This window comes from Nerophis ophidion, linkage group LG19 (genome assembly GCF_033978795.1).
Source record: "Nerophis ophidion isolate RoL-2023_Sa linkage group LG19, RoL_Noph_v1.0, whole genome shotgun sequence".
In the NCBI taxonomy this organism is placed as follows: Eukaryota; Metazoa; Chordata; class Actinopteri; order Syngnathiformes; family Syngnathidae; genus Nerophis; species Nerophis ophidion.
The window spans coordinates 6,674,453-6,694,056 of record NC_084629.1 but is presented as its reverse complement, the minus strand read 5'-3'; the positions used below and the strand labels follow the sequence as shown (position 1 = coordinate 6,694,056).

General features: G+C 40.1%; 1 long non-coding RNA gene across 7 annotated transcripts in view; it reads left to right on the top strand.

Moving 5' to 3' along the window:
- Positions 1-8,634: 8,634 nt before the first annotated feature.
- The window catches only part of LOC133537904 (uncharacterized), a 34,733-nt gene continuing 23,763 nt past the window's right edge, over positions 8,635-19,604 (top strand). For 5 of the 7 annotated variants that reach the window (XR_009802885.1, XR_009802883.1, XR_009802882.1 and 2 more), the window contains exon 1: positions 9,152-9,274. This is a non-coding gene — a long non-coding RNA (uncharacterized LOC133537904). Of the gene's footprint in view, positions 8,906-8,987; positions 9,092-9,151; positions 9,275-19,604 lie in introns of those variants that run through there. The other 2 variants (XR_009802886.1, XR_009802887.1) reach the window with 2 other exon arrangements.

Genomic DNA, 19,604 nt, shown 5'->3' with positions numbered 1-19,604 from the left:
GGCGTTTCTGGGTGTTGTTGATAAACGGTTTTCGCCTTGCATAGGAGAGTTTTAACTTGCACTAACAGATATAGCGACAAACTGTAGTTACTGACAGTGGGTTTATGAAGTGTTCCTGAGCCCATGTGGTGATATCCTTTACACACTGATGTTGCTAGTTGATGCAGTACAGCCTGAGGGATCGAAGATCACGGACTTAGCTGCTTACGTGCATTGATTTCTCACGATGCTCTGAACCTTTTGATGATATTACGGACCGTAGATGGTGAAATCCCTAAATTCCTTGCAATAGCTGGCTGAGAAAGGTTTTTCTTAAACTGTTCAACAATTTGCTCACGCATTTGTTGACAAAGTGGTGACCCTCGCCCCATCCTTCTTTGTGAATGACTGAGCATTTCATGGAATCTACTTTTAGACCCAATCTTGGCACCCACCTGTTCCCAATTTGCCTGTTCACTTGTGGGATGTTCCAAATAAGTGTTTGATGAGCATTCCTCAACTTTATCAGTATGTATTACCACCTTTCCCAACTTCTTTGTCATGTGTTGCTGGCATTAAATACGAAAGTTAATGATTTAAAAAAAAAATAAAACTAACACATGGTGTAATTAGTGCCCAAGGCATGGGTAACTTACACATCTGTGAAGGCACCATTAATGCTGAAAGGTACATACAGGTTTTGGAGCAACATATGTTGCCATCCAAGCGACATATTTTTCACGGACGCCCCTGCTTATTTCAGCAAGACAATGCCAAGCCACGTGTTACAACAGCGTGGCTTCATAGTAAAAAGAGTGCGGGTACTAGACTGGTCTGCCTGTAGTCCAGACCTGTCTCCCATTGGAAATGTGTGGCGCATTACAATATAAAATACCACAATGGAGACCCCGGACTGTTGAACAACTGAAGCTGTACATCAAGCAAGAATGGGAAAGAATTCCACCGAAAAAGCTTAAAAAATTGGTCTCCTCAGTTCCCAAACATTTACTGAGTGTTGTTAAAAGGAAAGGCCATGTAACACAGTGGTAAAAATGCCCCTGTGCCAAAGTTATTAATTATTTGCAAAAAAAAAAAATAGTTTCTCAGTTCCAACATTAAATATCTTGTCTTTGCAGTCTATTCAATTGAATCATTGTATTTATTTACGATTTACACAACGTGCCAACTTCACTGGTTTTGTAAATAAATAAAGTAAAAACAATAAATAGATTCAGGAATTAATGACAATTTGGTCATGTTTGTGTTTCCCTGTTTGGTGTTTGACTTCCTGTCCAGCGCTTCTATTTCTAGCTTCTACTTCCTGTTTTGTCTGTTGTCATGCAGTGACTTTATATTGCCGCCTCTGAGCGCTGTTTCTCTCACCTGCTCTTGATCGGCACTCAGTGGATACACCTGTACCTCATTACTAATTTAGAGGTTTTATTGCCCAGCGTCACCTAACTCTTGATGCTGGGTCAATGTACTTGTTAGTCTGCGTCCCATTGCCATTAAATATATGTTTACCTGCTATCTCTGCATCCTGGAGTCACGCTGCAAGCAATGATTTTACAGTTTCATAAAACTGCTCTTGGGAAGAAAACACGGACAAAACTGTGTGTAACTTCCGGTAGGAATGTTATAGAGACATGAAACAAAAACTTCTATGTAGGTCTCACTTAGACCTACATTTCATTAATTGACATCCTTCAGCAAAAATCAACAGGAAGATGGCAATTACCCCTTCAAAACAAAATTTTTGTAAAAACCCGTCACCTTTTTTCAAACATTATCTCCTCTGAGCGCGATTGTTGTGTCCACTTCAAACTCGCACAGGAAAGAGATTGAACCCTTCTGATTAAAAGGTGTGCAAAGAGTTTTTCTAACTGCTAAAAAAAAAAAAAAAGTTTAGCTCAGTTGCCGGGAATTGTATTGCATTTATTGTGTATTGCCGGGAATTGTATTGCATTTATTGTGTATTGTATATCGATACAAAAACTACACCTACATAAGGGTTGTCAAATGTCGAATCAGGCCCGCCAAGAGCTTTCCTCAGGCCCACGAGATGAGTTTGTTAAGCATAAAAATGAGATGACATTTTTGAATGAAAAAAAAAACCTGCTGTTTCTAAATGTGTCCACTAGATGTCGCCAGAGCACATCTTTGTGTCCCCTACCACAGGGGGCGGAGCTATGCTAGGACAGAGGCAACGCTTCTGTGTTTGGACACTAACTACTTCTGCTGCTTATTAGTGATAGTATGCAAAATTCATAATGTGTACATTTCGTGTTGGACTTTTGACTGGGGACACATTTTCGGGGCGCACATAAATATTCTGAAATATGTATCCCCTTCTTACTTCACGTGTGATAAATGAAATTAGTCCAAATTCACAAGTTTTGTTGTAGACAATGCTACATATGTACATAATAAACCACGTGATGTTAGTACACTAGTTGAGGAAAATGAGTGAAAATATACATCATTTCTAGAGATGTCCGACAATATCGGACTGTTGACATTATCGTCTGATAAATGCTTTAAAATGCAAAATCAGAAATTATCGGTTTCAAAAAGTAAAATGTATGACTTTTTAAAACGCTGCCGTGTACACGGACGTAGGGAGAAGTACAGAGCGCCAATAATGTTGTGATCCACTTCCCGGATCACATTCTGATTTCTGTTTTTGAGTCCTTTAGTGTTCTCTGTTTGTTTTGGACTCTTCCGGTTCCTAGTTTGCACTCCCTTATTTATCTTGTTACCATAGTTTCTGATTTGTTCCACCTGCTCTTGTTTTTAACACGCACCTGTGGTTTCTGATTGCTGCCCCTATTTAAGCCTGCCTTCTCACTTGGTTCTATCTTGATCCTTTGTTTGCGGTAAGGTAAGCAACTTTTACATGGACGTTTTCCGTATTCTGGTCTCTGTGCTAAGTATCCCCTTAGCTTCCCGTGCGCTCGGCACATACCTTTGGACTCTCGAGTCAGTGTTAAGCATTAGCTTTAGCTCCCTGTGCGTTCGGCACGCTTTTTTTTGTTGATGTTTGTCTGTTTTGTACCAGTATTATCATTTTTGTATTAAAATCAAACCCTTACCTACTAGTCCTGTCCGTCTGGTCCTTTTGCATCCTGGGGTGGACAAAACACGGATCACTATGCGTTCCCAACGTGACAAATAAACCTTAAAGGCACTGCGTTTGCGTGCCGGCCCGGTCACATAATATCTGTAGATTTTCACTCACACACAAATGAATGCAAGTCCTACTTGGTCAACAACCATACAGGTCACACTGAGGGTGGCCGTATAAAAAACTTTAACACTGTTACAAATATGCGCCACACTGTGAACCCACACCAAACAAGAATGACAAACAATGACAAACAACTCTTCTGGGACGCTACAATATACACCCCCGCTACCTCTAACCCAAACCTCGCCCATCTCAACCTCCTCATGCTCTCTCAGGGAGAGCATGTCCGAAATTTCAAGCAGCTGTTTTGAGGCATGTTAAAAAAAAAAATAATGCACTTTGCGACTTCAATAATAAATATGGCAGTGCCATGTCAGCATTTTTTTTCCATAACTTGAGTTGATTTAGTTTTGGAAAACCTTGTTACATCGTTTAATGCATCCAGCGGGGCATCACAACAAAATTATAATGTGTTAATTCCACGACTGTATGTATCGGTATCGGTTGATATCGGAATCTGTAATTAAGAGTTGGAAAATATCGTAATATCGGCAAAAAAGCCATTATCGGACATCCCTAATAATTTCATCTTCTGATAGATTACAAGTCAACACCAATGGGTGCACTTTAAAACTCGGCCTATTTGACTAATGAACAAAATCACATCATTTATTCATAAAGTATAAATAACAACTAATGAAGATACTGTGGAATACAATTTTCTGCAACATGTAAATGTAAAAAAAAACAACATTTTTATTTATACATTTTCAGAATGTGATTGGTCTAAGGATGATAATTATATATGATATAATTATAATATAAACATATAATCATAATTAAATTATCCCCTCAACCTTCCCCAAAATGGATTAACTCGCTGGAATAAAAAAGACAATATAACATACAGCCATAAATCTGGATGCATATGCAAAAGTGCAATATATTTATCTGTACAGTAATCTATTTATATCTGCACCTTATTGCTTTTTTTTATCCTGCACCACCAAGAGCTAATTCAACAAAATTTCGTTCTTATTTGTACTGTAAAGTTCAAATTTGAATGACAATAAAAAAGAAGTCTAAGTCTAAGTCTAATATTAAACAAAAAAAAACAATCTGAAGTTATCTTTGTTTTTAAGTGATCAAGCCATGATTTTACCAGTCCGCGGGCCGAGGTTGAACAAATTAACCTTTTAATTGGTTACCCAAACAAGTTTTTCATTGAATATTGAACAAGCAAGGCTTATATAACTTTATAGTGACATGCAAAATTGAGTTTCAAATAATAATAACAATAATAATTAAAAAATATCAATGGCATATCAAATCAAATTTAAAGAAAAAATGAATGCCTCTTTTGTATTTGCAGCCTTCTGAGGTAAATATCAACATTAACTTTTTCCACAGGCTAATACATTTGAAAATAAAATAACAATGAATAAATCAACCATTCAGGCCTTTTTTCTGCTCAGTTAATGTCGGGGTTCAGGTGGGCAGGCGGGGTTTGTTGGTAGCAGAGGGGTGGGGGGGTTTATATTGTAGCGGTCCGGAAGAGTTAGTGCTGTAAGGGGTTCTGGGTATTTGTTCTGTTGTGTTTATGTTGTGTTACGGTGCGGATGTTCTCCCAAAATGTGTTTGTTATTTTTGTTTGGTGTGGGTTCACAGGGTGGCGCATATTTGTAACAGTGTTAAAGTTGTTTATATGGCCACCCTCAGTGTGACCTGTATGCTGTTGATCAAGTATGCCTTGCATTTACTTACATGTGTGTGGAAGCCACATATATATTACGTGACTGGGTCGGCACGCTTTTTGTGAGGAGGGAAAACAGACTTGACGACAGGTTGTAGAGGACGCTAAAGGCAGTGCCTTCCCAATATTGTTGTCCGGGTGGAATTCGGGAGAATGGTTGCAACGGGAGATTTTCGGGAGGGGCACTGAAATTCCAGAGTCTCCCGGGAAATCGGTGAATGCGGTGTTACAGCAGCACCGCTGTATAACACCGGCAGGCCAATTCTAATGTTAATTTGATATTGCCTCAAGGGCCAAATGAAATTACACGGCGGGCCAAATTTGGCCCGCGGGCCAGAGTTTGACACCGATGGTCTACATGAACCAAAATACATTTGAGTGTTTTACTCGAATCTTCACTTTAACAGATATTTCTTTGGTGGATGCACATGCTAGTTATTTGAGGAAATCAATATTGTTACATTTTGTGGAATTACAAAAAATAAATACATGAATAAAATATTTTACAGTGAAAAGAAAGACAGCTCAATCGACATCATTTTACAGAAAATAAAACAGTGGTAGCAGTTTTCCATTTACAGTAATGCACATACACTATATTGCCAAAAGTATTTGGCCACCCATCCAAATGATGAGAATCAGGTGTCCTAATCACTTGGCCCGGTTACAGGTGTATAAAATCAAGCACTTAGGCATGGAGACTGTTTCTACAAACATTTGTGAAAGAATGGGCCGCTCTCAGGAGCTCAGTGCAACAAATTAATTCGTGAAATTTCCTCGCTCCTAAATATTCCAAAGTCAACTGTTGGCTTTATCATAAGAAAATGGAAGAATTTGGGAACAACAGCAACTCAGCCACAAAGTGGTAGGCCACGTAAACTGACAGAAAGGGGTCAGTGGTGCTGAAGCGCATAGTGCAAAGACTTTCTGCACAGTCGGTTGCTACAGAGCTCCAAACTTCATGTGACCTTCCAATTAGCCCACGCACAGTACGCAGAGAGCTTCATGGAATGGGTTTTCATGGCCGAGCGGCTGTATCTAAGCCATACATCACCGAGTCCAATGCAAAGCATGGGATGCATTGGTGTAAAGCACGTCACCACTGGACTCTAGAGCAGTGGAGACGCCTTCTCTGGAGTGATGAATCACGCTTTTCCATCTGGCAATCTGATGGACGAGTCTGGGTTTGGAGGGTGCCAGGAGAACAGTTCATTTCGAACTGCATTGTGCCGAGTGTGAAATTTGGTGGAGGAGTAATTATGGTGTGGAGTTGTTTTTTAGGAGTTGGGCTCGGCCCCTTAGTTCCAGTGAAAGGAATGCCAAAACATTTTGGACATTTCCATGCTCTGAATCTTTTGGGAACAGTTTGGAGCGGGCCCTTTCCTCTTAGAATATGACTGTGCCCCAGTGAACAAAGCAAGGTCCATAAAGACGTGGATGACAGTTTGGTGTGGATGAACTTGACTGGCCTGCACAGAGTCCTGACCTGAACCCGATCGAACACCTTTGGGATGAATTAGAACGGAGACTGAGAGCCAGGCCTTCTTGACCAACATCAGTGTGTGACCTCGCCAATGCGCTTTTGGAAGAATGGTGGAAAATTCCTGTAAACACACTCCGCAACCTTGTGGACAGCCTTCCCAGAAGAGTTGAAGCTGTAATCGCTGCTAAAGGTGGGCCGACATCATATTGAACCCTACGGGTTAGGAATGGGATGGCACTTTAAGTTCATATGTGAGTCAAGGCAGGTGGCCAAATACTTTTGGCAATATAGTCTATATGTTATAGTAAAAAGAACAGGGCGGCTTTTATTGCAAAAATTAAAGAATAACAGTGGTAATGTGTTATTATATGAAAACGACGACCGTAGATTTTATGGTTTTAAAAGAAATGGCAGTTCAGTAACAATAACTTTACTGTGAAAATAACTGTGGTATCATTTTTCCGTTTACAGTAATGCACTGTTAAAACAAAAAATGTTTTCTATGGTTAACAAAATGGAAGCTCAGTTGCAATAATCTACAAACCTTGTTTCCATATGAGTTGGGAAATGCTGTTTGATGTAAATATAAACGGAATACAATGATTTGCAAATCATTTTCAACCCATATTCAGTTGAATATGCTACAAAGACAACATATTTGATGTTCAAACTGATGAACATTTGTTTTTTGCAAATAATCATTAACTTTAGAATTTGATGCCAGCAACACGTGACAAAAAAGTTGGCAAAGGTGGCAATAAATACTGATAAAGTTGAGGAATGCTCATCAAACACTTATTTGGAACATCCCACATGTGTGCAGGCTTATTGGGAACAGGTGGGTGCCACAATTGGGTATAAAAACAGCTTCCCAAAAAATGCTCAGTCTTTCACAAGAAAGGATGGGGCGAGGTACACCCCTTTGTCCACAATTGCGTGAGCAAATAGTCAAACAGTTTAAGAACAACGTTTCTCAAAGTGCAATTGCAAGAAATTTTGGGATTTTAACATCTACGGTCCATAATATCATCAAAAGGTTCTGAGAATCTGGAGAAATCACTCCTGGTAAGCGGCATGGCCGGAAACCAACATTGAATGACCGTGACCTTCGATCCATTAGACGGCACTGTATCATAAACCGACATCAATCTCTAAAGGATATCACCACATGGGCTCAGGAACACTTTACTGTCACTAAATATAGTTTGTCGCTACATTTGTAAGTGCAAGTTAAAGCTCTACTATGCAAAGCGAAAGCCATTTATCAACAACATCCAGAAGCGCCACCGGTTTCTCTGGGCCCGAGATCATCTAAGATGGACTGATGCAAAGTGGAAAAGTGTTCTGTGGTCTGACGAGTCCACATTTCAAATTGTTTTTGGAAATATTCGACATCGTGTCATCCGGACCAAAGGGGAAGCGAACTATCCAGACTCTCATCGACCCAAAGTTCAAAAGCCAGCATCTGTGATGGTATGGGGGTGCATTAATGCCCAAGGCATGGGTAACTTACACATCTGTGAAGGCACCATTAATGCTGAAAGGTACATACAGGTTTTGGAACAAAATATGCTGCCATCTAAGCGCCGTCTTTTTCATGGACGCTCCTGCTTATTTCAGCAAGACAATGCCAAGCCACATTCAGCACGTGTTACAACAGCGTGGCTTTGTAAAAAAAAGAGTGCGTGTACTTTCCTGGCCCGCCTGCAGTCCAGACCTGTCTCCCATCGAAAATGTGTGGCGCATTATGAAGCGTAAAATACGACAGCAGACACTCCGGACTGTTGAACGACTGAAGTTCTACATAAAACAAGAATGGGAAAGAATTCCACTTTCAAAGCTTCAACAATTAGTTTCCTCAGTTCCCAAACGTTTGAGTGTTGTTAAAAGAAAAGGTGATGTAACACAGTGGTGAACATGCCCTTTCCCAACTACTTTGGCACGTGTTGCAGCCATGAAATTCTAAGTTAATTATTATTTGCAAAAAAGTAATTAACTTTATGAGTTTGAACATCAAATATATTGTATTTGTAGTGCATTCAATTGAATATGGGTTGAAAATGATTTGCAAATCATTGTATTCCGTTTATATTTATGTAATAGTGTGATGTTATTGCGCTATATTATGAACAAGACAGGGTGTTATGTTTTATTTTGAAGTATTGGTTTTATTTTGAAGAACCGAATGTCCGGTGCAGGAAGTGACTCTCGGTTATTTACTTCTATCGGACTTTTGCTGATGAGGTAATAGTTCTTCATTGCTCTGTGTTTCTTGTGTAAATATTATTTCTAAACTTTCATAATACTTTAAAAGTTAAAACATTAATGTTTTAGGTGTAAGTGATGTGTTGTTTTAAGTATTTTTTATGCACAATTTTGTTAAGTAAGGATTAGAGTGTCGAATGTTTGAAATGTTTGGTCATAATTACACATGGTATTTACGCAGGTATCACTCCGCCAAAAAAGTAGAGACCTGTGTATGTGTTTCATGTTTCCAACAAAGGTATGTGGATTTGTGTATTATTATTTTTTTTTTGTGATAAAACGTTTTTGTTATTGTAATATAAATTATTATTTTTTTATAGGAATGACTGTTGTTTACTTCCTCTTCTATCGGACTTTTGCTGATGAGGTATCACTCCGCCAGAAAAGTAGAGACCTGTGTATGTGTTTCATGTTTCCAACAAAGGTATGTGGATTTGTTTATTATTATTATTTTTTGTGATAAAACGTTTTTGTTATTGTAATTTAAATTATTATTTTTATATGAATGACTGTTGTTTACTTCCTCTTCTTTCGGAATTTTGCTGATGAGGTATCACTCCGCCAGAAAAGTAGAGACCTGTGTATGTGTTTCATGTTTCCAACAAAGGTGGCCAATAAATGATGAAACGACGGAATGGTGGAGTGTCTCGTACTTAAAAAACTACACAACGCAGAATAAGACTCACTACATTTACTTCTAACACAATTTCCCAACTTATATAGAAACAGGGTTTGTACATGTAAAAATAACAGTAGTACTGTTTTTAGTTGAAGTAATTTGGTGTAAAAACCAGCGCAAATTAAAAGTATTACACATACATAGAGGAATTGAAGTGAACTACCCTTTTAAATAGCAACTCGTTATGCGACATGGGCCTGCTTTGACGACGTTGGTCAAAGGCGGCTTTAAAATTCCATGCAATCCTCCGAGCTTTGGCCTGCGAGCGCGGCGTCGTCTAATGCAACATAATGAGCCTGGGCCCTCGGATGAAGCCCCCATCCTCACCATCAGCCCTTTTGAATAAGCTTGCCCCGACCCCATTCATGGTGCATATTATTTTTTCAAATAAAATATGCTCAGTGAAGTAGCTAATTACAGGATGTCAATTGCCAAAGGCTTTCAACGCACAACAATAACTACTGCTGTCGGCGAAGATGAAAGTTGTGTAATCGCGGTGGGGGTCAAACGTCATGAACAAAACAAAACAGCCGGAGGGTTGGGGTATTTATTGCTTGTCATAATTACACGCTCATCTGGCTCCATTATCATCTTTTTAAAACTATGTTTTGGTCATCCGTGAGGAATACATTAATACTCTATCAAGCACGTTTGGCTGTTTTTCAAGCGATTTACTGTAGCATCTATGTATAAAACCCCAAAGCAGTGAAGTTGGCACGTTGTGTAAATGGGAAACAAAAACAGAATACAATGATTTGCAAATCATTTTTCAACTTATATTAATTTTTAATGTTGGATCAGAGAAACATATTTTTATTTGCAAATTAACTTAAATTAACTTAGAATTTAATGGCAGCAACTAGAGATGTCCGATAATGTCTTTTTTGCCAATATCCGATATTGTCCAACTCTTGATTACCGATTCTGATATCAACCGATACCGATATATACAGTCGTGGAATTAACACATTATAATGCCTAATTTTTGTCAAGACTTGGGCTTTGGTGTGGTTTGTTTTCCCGTGGTGCAAAGCGACTGAATCGGACACGACGTGAAGGTAATGACATCGTTTAAAAGGCCTACTGAAACCCACTACTACCGACCACGCAGTCTGATAGTTTATATATCAGTGATGAAATATTAACATTGCAGCACATGCCAATACGGCCTTTTTGGTTTACTAAATTGCAATTTTAAATTTCGCGCGAAGTATCCTGTTGAAAACGTCGGTATGATGACACATGCGCGTGACGTCTCGGATTGTAGCAGACATTTTTTTCCAGCCCGATCCCAGCTATAAGTAGTCTGCTTTAATCGCATAATTACACAGTATTCTGGCCATCTGTGTTGCTGAATCTGTTTCAATTTGTTCAATTAATAATGGAGACGTCAAAGAAGAAAGATGTAGGTGGGAAGAGGTGTATTGCAGCCGCCTTTAGCAACACAAACACAGCCGGTGTTTCCTTGTTTACATTAGGCTCTTACCCTAGACATGAGCGGAGAGTTTGCGTCGTTCCTCCTGCAGCTGTGGACTCTCTTGCCTCCTCCCACCGGCCGCCACAGACCGTCGGATGTTTACTCCGTGGAGGGAAAAAAATTTAAAAAATCTCAGCCCGGCTGCCTTGCCTCGTCGAGAAACGTGGCTTCCCTCGGAGACACTGGCGGTCACCACACCCGTGGGCACACCAGGGGCGTCGCTAGACCTAATACTGTACTGGGGCACACCTGAGGCACAAATAATTCATGTGAGCGTGCAAAGCGCGCAAGCAAAAACATTTTTAGCACTTATTTATCATAAAAAATACATAAATAGTGCATTAAACTATGAAATCATATCAGATTATGTTGTATGGATCTTTGATTAACCACCTGAAATTAACTAATGCATTTGACCTACTTGTGCACTTTTTTACTCCAGACTTCTAAACTGCTACTGGTAAAAGCAAAAAGGAAGAGCAATGAATCTTTTTGAAATATTTAATGCAGTAATCATCTGCAAATTTAACATCTACAAAAGTAAAATAAAAAATAAAGCACCCCTACATCTCTGGGTTCTTTTATATTATTTAATTTCCATTTATGGCAATGTGGCGAATCCTATAAAATATACACAAAACAATAAAGTCACAGTAGTAGAATAAATGAACAACTGTTGTGTGTCTGTTCAGGGAATCATTTTCTGAGAAGTAAACTTTGACGTCTCGTTTTCATTTTTGCAAAGTGGTCAATCACTCTGGACAGACATGGAAATATTACAGTAACTGTTATACAGTTGACCAGTGGTACCCAACTGGTGGGTCGTGACATAAAAGTGGATTGTGTGTCATTTTCAGTGAGTCGCAGTCAGATGTGTGCATGAAAAAAAAAAAGTTTAGAGAGAAAAAAATCAAATTGTGGCAACAAAACCAGATATTTTTAGCCATTTTTCTAGTGACTATTAGTGAGTATTTTAGCAAAAATCAAACCAACTAACAAGTTGGAGGAGGACTCAGGACAGACATGGAAATATATTTTTTAAAAATCTAAATGGGGCAACAAAACCCGATATTTTCATCCTTCTTTCTGAAAACAAATACAGAAATGTTACTATTTTTTCTGGAAACAAAACCCGATGCTTTAGCTGTAGCCATTTTTCTGGTGACAAAAGAAGATTATTTTAGTCAAAGTCACACCGATTAACAAGACAAGTCTACTGTGCTATTTTTCCGTTAAATAAACTTGAATGATTTAAAAATTTGGCTCACGACTTGATATGGAAAAATGTTTTTCTTCCTGAAGATAAACCATTTGAGAAGAACTCAACTCACTTATGCTTACTCCAAATCATCATTGATGCAGAACCAGCAGAAAATAACCAACATTACGTTTCATGTTCATTGGAAATACCCCCGACAGCTCGTACAGCAAATGAATATGTTTGTCTTGATACAAGGAAGAACGTTAGCTAACTTAGCATCAATTTAAGACAATGATGTTGCCTAGCTAGCTAGGACTTCACTTACATCTCTCATTTCTTGCTGCTTCTTCCCTGCTGCGGGCGAATAACTTTCTTAAATCCATCTCGGAGTTAGAGTATGAGTCAAATCAAAATCAAAATAATGTAATTAACAAATTGTTGTTGGCTAACGTTACCTACCTCAGCAGTTATGCTCATCCTCTCTCTGTCTCTCTCTCTCTCTCAACTGAAGTCTCATCCACACGTGAATAAATTACCATATTAATTAGCCATGTGCTCATGGAGTGAATACAGTAGCAATCAATTACCATACTAAGTAGTATGTGCGCTGTTGTCTATGTTATGTAGACTTAAAACTGAAGTGTTTTTTTTTTATTGGTGAAATTTTTACTGGGGCACTGCAGATCAACAGTGGGGCACACGCCCCAGTGAAATATGTCTGGCGACGCCCTTGCTTCTAACTAAATTTACATCCCGACGAGGCATGATGTCTCCAAGGTACGGAAAACAGTCGAAAAAACGGAAAATAACAGAGCTGATTTGACTTGTGTGTGTAATGAGTTTGAGAAAATGGCGGATTGCTTCACGTTTTGACGTCACGTTGTGACATCATCGCTCTGACAGCGAACAATTGAAAAGGTGTTTACATCGCCAAATTCACCCTCTTAGAGTTCGGAAATCGGTTAAAAAAAACTTATGGTCTTTTTTTCTGCAACATCAAGGTAAATATTGACGCTTACATAGGTCCGGTGATAATGTTCCCCTTTAAGAATCCAGCAGTGGTCCTGGAACAGAGGGACCCTGTGTGTCTTTCCTTGTCACCTAAAAACACAGTAGATAGCAGTCCTGGGAGGCAGCCAATTCCCCTGTTTCCCTCCTTCTGGAATAAATTATATTTCAAATTTTACACATCAAATAAAAAAAAAAGAAAATAACCTTTGACTGAATCAAAATGGGATATGAGGGGGAAACATAAAGAAAAGGGAGATACCACTTGGTACGTTTGAAAGCTTATCTCCTGTACATTGTTAAAAATGTGAAAGGGTGGCGACGCTTACAATGTCCCTCAAAGGAGTTCAATTAGAACGGGACTATTTTTGTAAGTCGCAGACATGATGGTCACTCTGGATTGACACTTGATTATTATATTAACAATGCCTTTTTTCACATGAACTCAATATAAAACGATATAATGTATGTGTTTATGAATGTTCTCATTCAGGTCTTTGTCATCCCAGGGCGTTCACTCGATAGGCTTCATCAAATCGTGCTCATGGACTCGGGCCTTTTCTACACTATCCAGGGTAAATCCCACCTAACTTTATCCTTGTCCAAACACACACACAATGGTCGTTTAAGACCCCTTCCCCCACTCAATACGCCGACGCAACGTGTTGCTTTGTATGCAAGTTCTTAAAGGCCTACTGAAACCCACTACTACCGACCATGCAGTCCTATACTTTATATATAAATGATGAAATATTAACATTGCAACACATGCCAATACGGCCGGGTTAGTTTACTAAATTTCAATTTTAAATTTCGCGCCGAAGTATCCTGCTGAAACGTCGCGGTATGATGACACGTGCGCGTGACGTCACACATTGTAGACCACATTTTGTTCCAGCACCGTTCCCAGCTATAAGTCGTCTGTTTTCATCGCATAATTCCGCAGTATTCTGGACAACTGTGTTGCTGAATCTTTTGCAATTTGTTCAATGAATAATGGAGACGTCAAAGAAGAAAGCTGTAGGTGGGGAGCGGTGTATTGCGGCCGACTTAAGCAACACAAGCACAGCCGGTGTTTCATTGTTTACATTCCCGAAAGATGACGGTGAAGCTTTACTATGGAACAGAGCGATCAAGCAAACACGGTTGGATTGGACCATACACACAAAGTACAGTGTATTATGCAGCGATGATTTCGAAAGATCTTGTTTCGAACAGGGTCCCTTGCGAAGGGCAGAGATGGGCATCGCCACCACCCGTCGACTGGTGTTGAAGAAAGGTGCGGGGCCGACCTTCAGGCTGTACAGTTACGACCATATAATCTCACTAAAACACTAGTGTGGAAGACTGTTGCTTCCGAGTTCCCCGCAGGCGCACAGGCCACGCCCGTCACAACTAGTAACACAATAAGCAGTTAAGGGATTTTCCAGAATTATCCTAGTAAATTTGTCTAATAACATCTGAATCGCTCCCACTGTATAGTCTTTTTTTTTTTTTTTTCTAGTCCTTCACTCTCACTTACCTCATCCATGAATCTTTCATCCTCGCTCAAATTAATGGGGAAATCGCTTTCTCGGTCCGAATCGCTGTCGCTGCTGGTGGCCATGATTGTAAACAATGTTCAGATGTGAGGAGCTCCACAACCCGTGACGTCACGCGCATATCGTCTGCTACTTCCGGTAAAGGCAAGGCTTTTTTATCAGCACCAAAAGTTGCGGACTTTATCGTCGATGTTCTCTACTAAATCCTTTCAGCAAAAATATGGCAATATTGCGAAATGATCAAGTATGACATATAGAATGGACCTGCTATCCCCGTTTAAATAAGAAAATCTCATTTCAGTAGGCCTTTAAATTAAATTTAATATACCCAGTGTTGTGGTCTTTCAATTAACTGGAATCCAGTGTGCCGTGGGGCCCTATTGTAGCGAATCACCTGAGCCATCATAAAATTAAACAGATCTTTAATGAACAATTGAAAGTAAACAATGTGATAAAGAACATTTTACATCAATCAAACTAGGGATCTCGATATCTGGTCAGGACACTCCTCACTCTTTTCAATGTTCCACCAAATCAATGTTTATTTATATAGCCCTACATCACAAGTGTCTCAAAGGGCTGCACAAGCCACAACGACATCCTGGGTTCAGATTCTACATCAGGGCAAGGAAAAACTCAACCCAATGGGATGACAATGAGAACCCTTGGAGAGGACCGCAGATGTAGGTGACCTTCTTTGACAGAAACTTTGAAATTTTTATATTTATTCTACACATTTTTACAACATTAGAAACCATGAGTAAATCAGAGGCTACTCAGAAGGTGAGATAACTCCTGGAAATTATTGGCTTTTAATGGCCAAAAGTATAGATGTGTGTGTCCAAGTTAAGGCTGTCTTCTTTTAATAGATTTATTAGAATCTTTGGCAAGCAAGGTCATGTTTGCTGTGGTCTGGAACAACATGGCACACAAACAACTACGGTATCTGAAATGCAGCCAATATTACATACGGATAACATGTCTTGAGACATGCAAAACTAAATTATATACAAAGAAGATAAAAGTAAAGGATATTAAATGATCTCAAATATACCTATAAATGTTAGGAACCCGCATTGCTGCCGTTTTTGTGACCCCAAGATGCAGGAACCAGGAGAGTGAAATGAAGGTATGATGAGTTTTATTACTCAAATAACAGAAAAATGAAGCAGTCTTGCATACAAACGTTCCAACAAAAAGTGCGACCTTCGAGCACTGAGGAATGCTTGAGTGAAAACCTAAATAGACAAATGCTGATTGGCAGCCGGTGTGCACCGGCTGCCAATCAACAGCAGGTGAGGAGAAAACAGTGCTACGCAGAACAAACAGGAAATTTAACAAAATAAGGGCACTGACGGGAAGTAAATAAAACAAAGGAAAACCATCAGAAACGAAGTGACCGATTGTCACAATAAAAGAGGCATAGTGATGCAATATGTACACACATCTAGTCTAAATATCATGTTAGCATTGATTAGCTAGCAGTCACTCACCAAATATGCCTGATTAGCACTCCAACAAGTCAACAACATCAACAAAGCGCACTTTTGTGCATTCACGCACAGCATAAAACATTTGGTGGACAAAATGAGACAAAGGAGTGGAAGATTTTACATGTAAACAATCTGTTGCGTCACAGTCCACACAACTATGGTGAGTTCAAGAACCGTCGAAATTGGTAGGACAAAGCCATGTTCACCAAATACTCTCGTCAGTGACGTATACACACAAAGATATTAAACAGTGGGCTTTCTAACAACTGGGAATGTTTGTCCTCAAACAAAAAACACACTAAAACAAAAAAAATATTTCCCCCCCCATCTTTTTCCATTTTCAAACCCTTTTTTTAAAAATGCTCCAGGGAGCCATTAAAGCCGCATGCGGCTTGCTGACCCACAGTTTCGGATCACAGACTAACCAACATTGGGTGCAAAACCTTGGAATATTCAGTCAGACAGAGAAGATGCCGTCGTTTCAGGGGTGAGTCAGCAGTACTTGTCTCAGCGTGGTGTCTACTGGAGAAATGTGTTTTAAACAAAATATATTTCAAGTCGGAAACACACTGTGCGGTAATGTGGGAACTATTTAAAGCATCTTAACACAGTTTTTTTCAATCACTGTGCCGCGGCGCCGTGAGATATTGTCTGGTGTGCCGTGGCAAATTATGCAATTTCACTTAAATGTTTCAAAAAATATTTTTTTGCAAATCAATAATTATAATAATGTGCAGTGTTTTAGTGCCTGTGCTGTGTAGACTTGGCAGGGTAACCAGTAGGTGGCAGTAGGTAGTTAATTGCTGTGCAGAAGTCGGAACGTGTTGAGGACGGTTTGTCGTGATCCCAATATGCAGAGCACAGTGGGAGACACCGTGCAAGCTAAAAAGTATGTAACGCTTAAAACAAAAAAAGAACAAAAGGCAAGTCCCGCTAGGAAAAGGCACTGAAGGATAAGGATGGCTATGGAAAACAAAAGTAAAAACTGAGCTGGCTACAAAGTGAACAAAAACAGAATACTGGACGACAGCAAAAACTTACAGCGTGTGGAGCGGAGACGGCGTCCACAAAGTACATCCGTACATGACATGACAATCAACAATGTCCCCACAAAAGAAGGACAGCATAAGCACAACTTTAATAGTCAATCCATCCATCCATTTTCTACCATTTGTCCCTTTCGGGGTCGTGGGGGGTCTCTGGAGCCTATTTCAGCTGCGTTTCGGGCGGAAGGCAGGGTACACCACATCGCATAGTCTTGATTGCGAAAACAAAGCAGGTGCGGGCGATAGCACTCAATGGAAGGCGTGGCGCGGCTACAGGAGAACGCCAACAAAACAGGAAGGGTCACCAAAATAACAGCGCAAGACAGGAACTAAAGCACTACACACAGGAAACGACAACAAACTCAAAATAAGGCACGACAACCCGGTGGAGTTAGATTTTTTTTTAAACCTTTTCTGCTGGTGGTGTGCCTCTGTAATTGTTTTTATGAAAAAAATGTGCCTTGGCCCAAAAAAGGTTAAAAAACACTGTGTGACCGACTCCTGCCGTCGTCGTGCGGGTTGCGTGGACAACCCAGGAAGGACATCTGGTTGAGCATGTGTGATTCTTTTATTTTTTCAAATAAGAAAGCTTCTGTGTTGATCAAGTTGCTTTTCAGCTCCTTCTCCGCTGCTGGTCGCCTTTTCAGCTGTCTCGTCTGGGGCTCATTCTCGGATAGTTCTTGTTTCTTCCTGCACTGCTGTATCTGCTGCGGACACTCCACCTCTTCTTTCTTGATATTTCCTCCTTCTCCCCTTTTATACACTGCGAGGAGATAGGCAGATTGTGAGCCGGTGTGTGAGCCACGCACCTGATCTCGATTCCTGCGGCATCGCACCCGGCACGCCCCGCCTCTTTTATCCGCCGCATTCTCCGCCTCCTGGCCGCCATCTTGAGCAGGGCCACAGCATGTCCCGCCCCACCGCCGGCCCGTCGGCTCCGCCTCTCCACACACCTTCTTAGCACATTTGGTATGCCTGATGCCATCTTACAAGTTTATTAAAGGCCTACTAAAATGAGACTTTCTTATTTAAAGGGGGATAGCAGGTCCATTCTATGTGTCATACTTGATCATTTTGCGATATTGCCATATTTTTGCTGAAAGGATTTAGTAGAGAACATCGACGATAAAGTTTGCAACTTTTGGTCGCTAATAAAAAAGCCTTGCCTGTACCGAAAGTAGCAGACGATGTGCGCATGACGTCACGGGTTGTAGAGCTCCTCACATCCTCACATTGTTTACAATCATGGCCACCAGCAGCGAGAGGACCGAGAAAGCGACGATTTCCCAATTATTTTGAGCGAGGATGAAAGATTTGTGGATGAAGAAAGTGAGAGTGAAGGACTAGAAAGAAAAAAAAAAGATGAGGGCAGTGGGAGTGATTCAGATGTTATTAGACACATTTACTAGGATAATTCTGGAAAATCCCTTGTCTGCTTATTGTGTTACTACTGTTTTAGTGAGGTTATATGGTCGTACCTGAAAGTTGGAGGGGTGTGGTGACCGCCAGTGTCTCTGTGGGAAGCCACGTTTCACGACGAGGCAAGGCAGCCGGGCCGAGATTTTTTTTTCCCCCCTTCTCCACGGTGTAAGCATCCGACGGTCGGGGGCGGCCGTTGGGAGGAGGCAAGAGAGTCCGCAGCTGCAGGAAGAACGCCGCAAACTCTCCGCTCATGTCTACGGTAAGAGCCGACTTATTGCCACCATTTTCTCACCGAAACCTGCCGGTAGACATGTGGTAGGGAACCATGTTCGCTTTACCGCTCTGTTCCATAGTAAAGCTTTCGGGAATGTAAAGAAGGAAACACCGGCTGTTTGTGTATTGCTAAAGGCGGCCGCAATACACCGCTTCCCACCTACATCTTTCTTCTTTGACGTCTCCATTATTAATTGAACAAATTGCAAAAGATTCAGCAACACAGATGTCCAGAATACTGTGTAATTATGCGATTAAAGCAGATTACTTATAGCTAAGATACTTTGCGCGAAATTTATAATTGCAATTTAGTAAACTAAACCGGCCGTATTGGCATGTGTTGCAATGTTAATATCTCATCATTGATATATAAACTATCAGACTGCGTGGTCGGTAGTAGTGGGTTTCAGTAGGCCGTTAACTGTTCTTATTTTAGCATGCTAGCATTTAATTCCACCATTTTAGGTAATATAGACGTTTAAAACCACAAATCATGGATTCCCTTACTTTCTGACAAATTATTATGCTAAGTAGCTAACATTAGCATGTAATAGTTTTTTTTAAAACATATCTATATATTTGCCTTGGTCTTTAAAACAACGGGCCTAAGGCAGTCTTTGCTCATTTCCAATTGAACATTTCCATGGGAATTTTCATATGTTTAGGTTATGTTATATTGTCGTAGTTAATTAAGCGTGCTTGAGTTTAAATGCCGACATCAGCATAGAAGAGAACGTAATCAACTATTGACGTTAAACAATATCGACTGTAAACTTACGTTCACTTGTCAGTTGTCT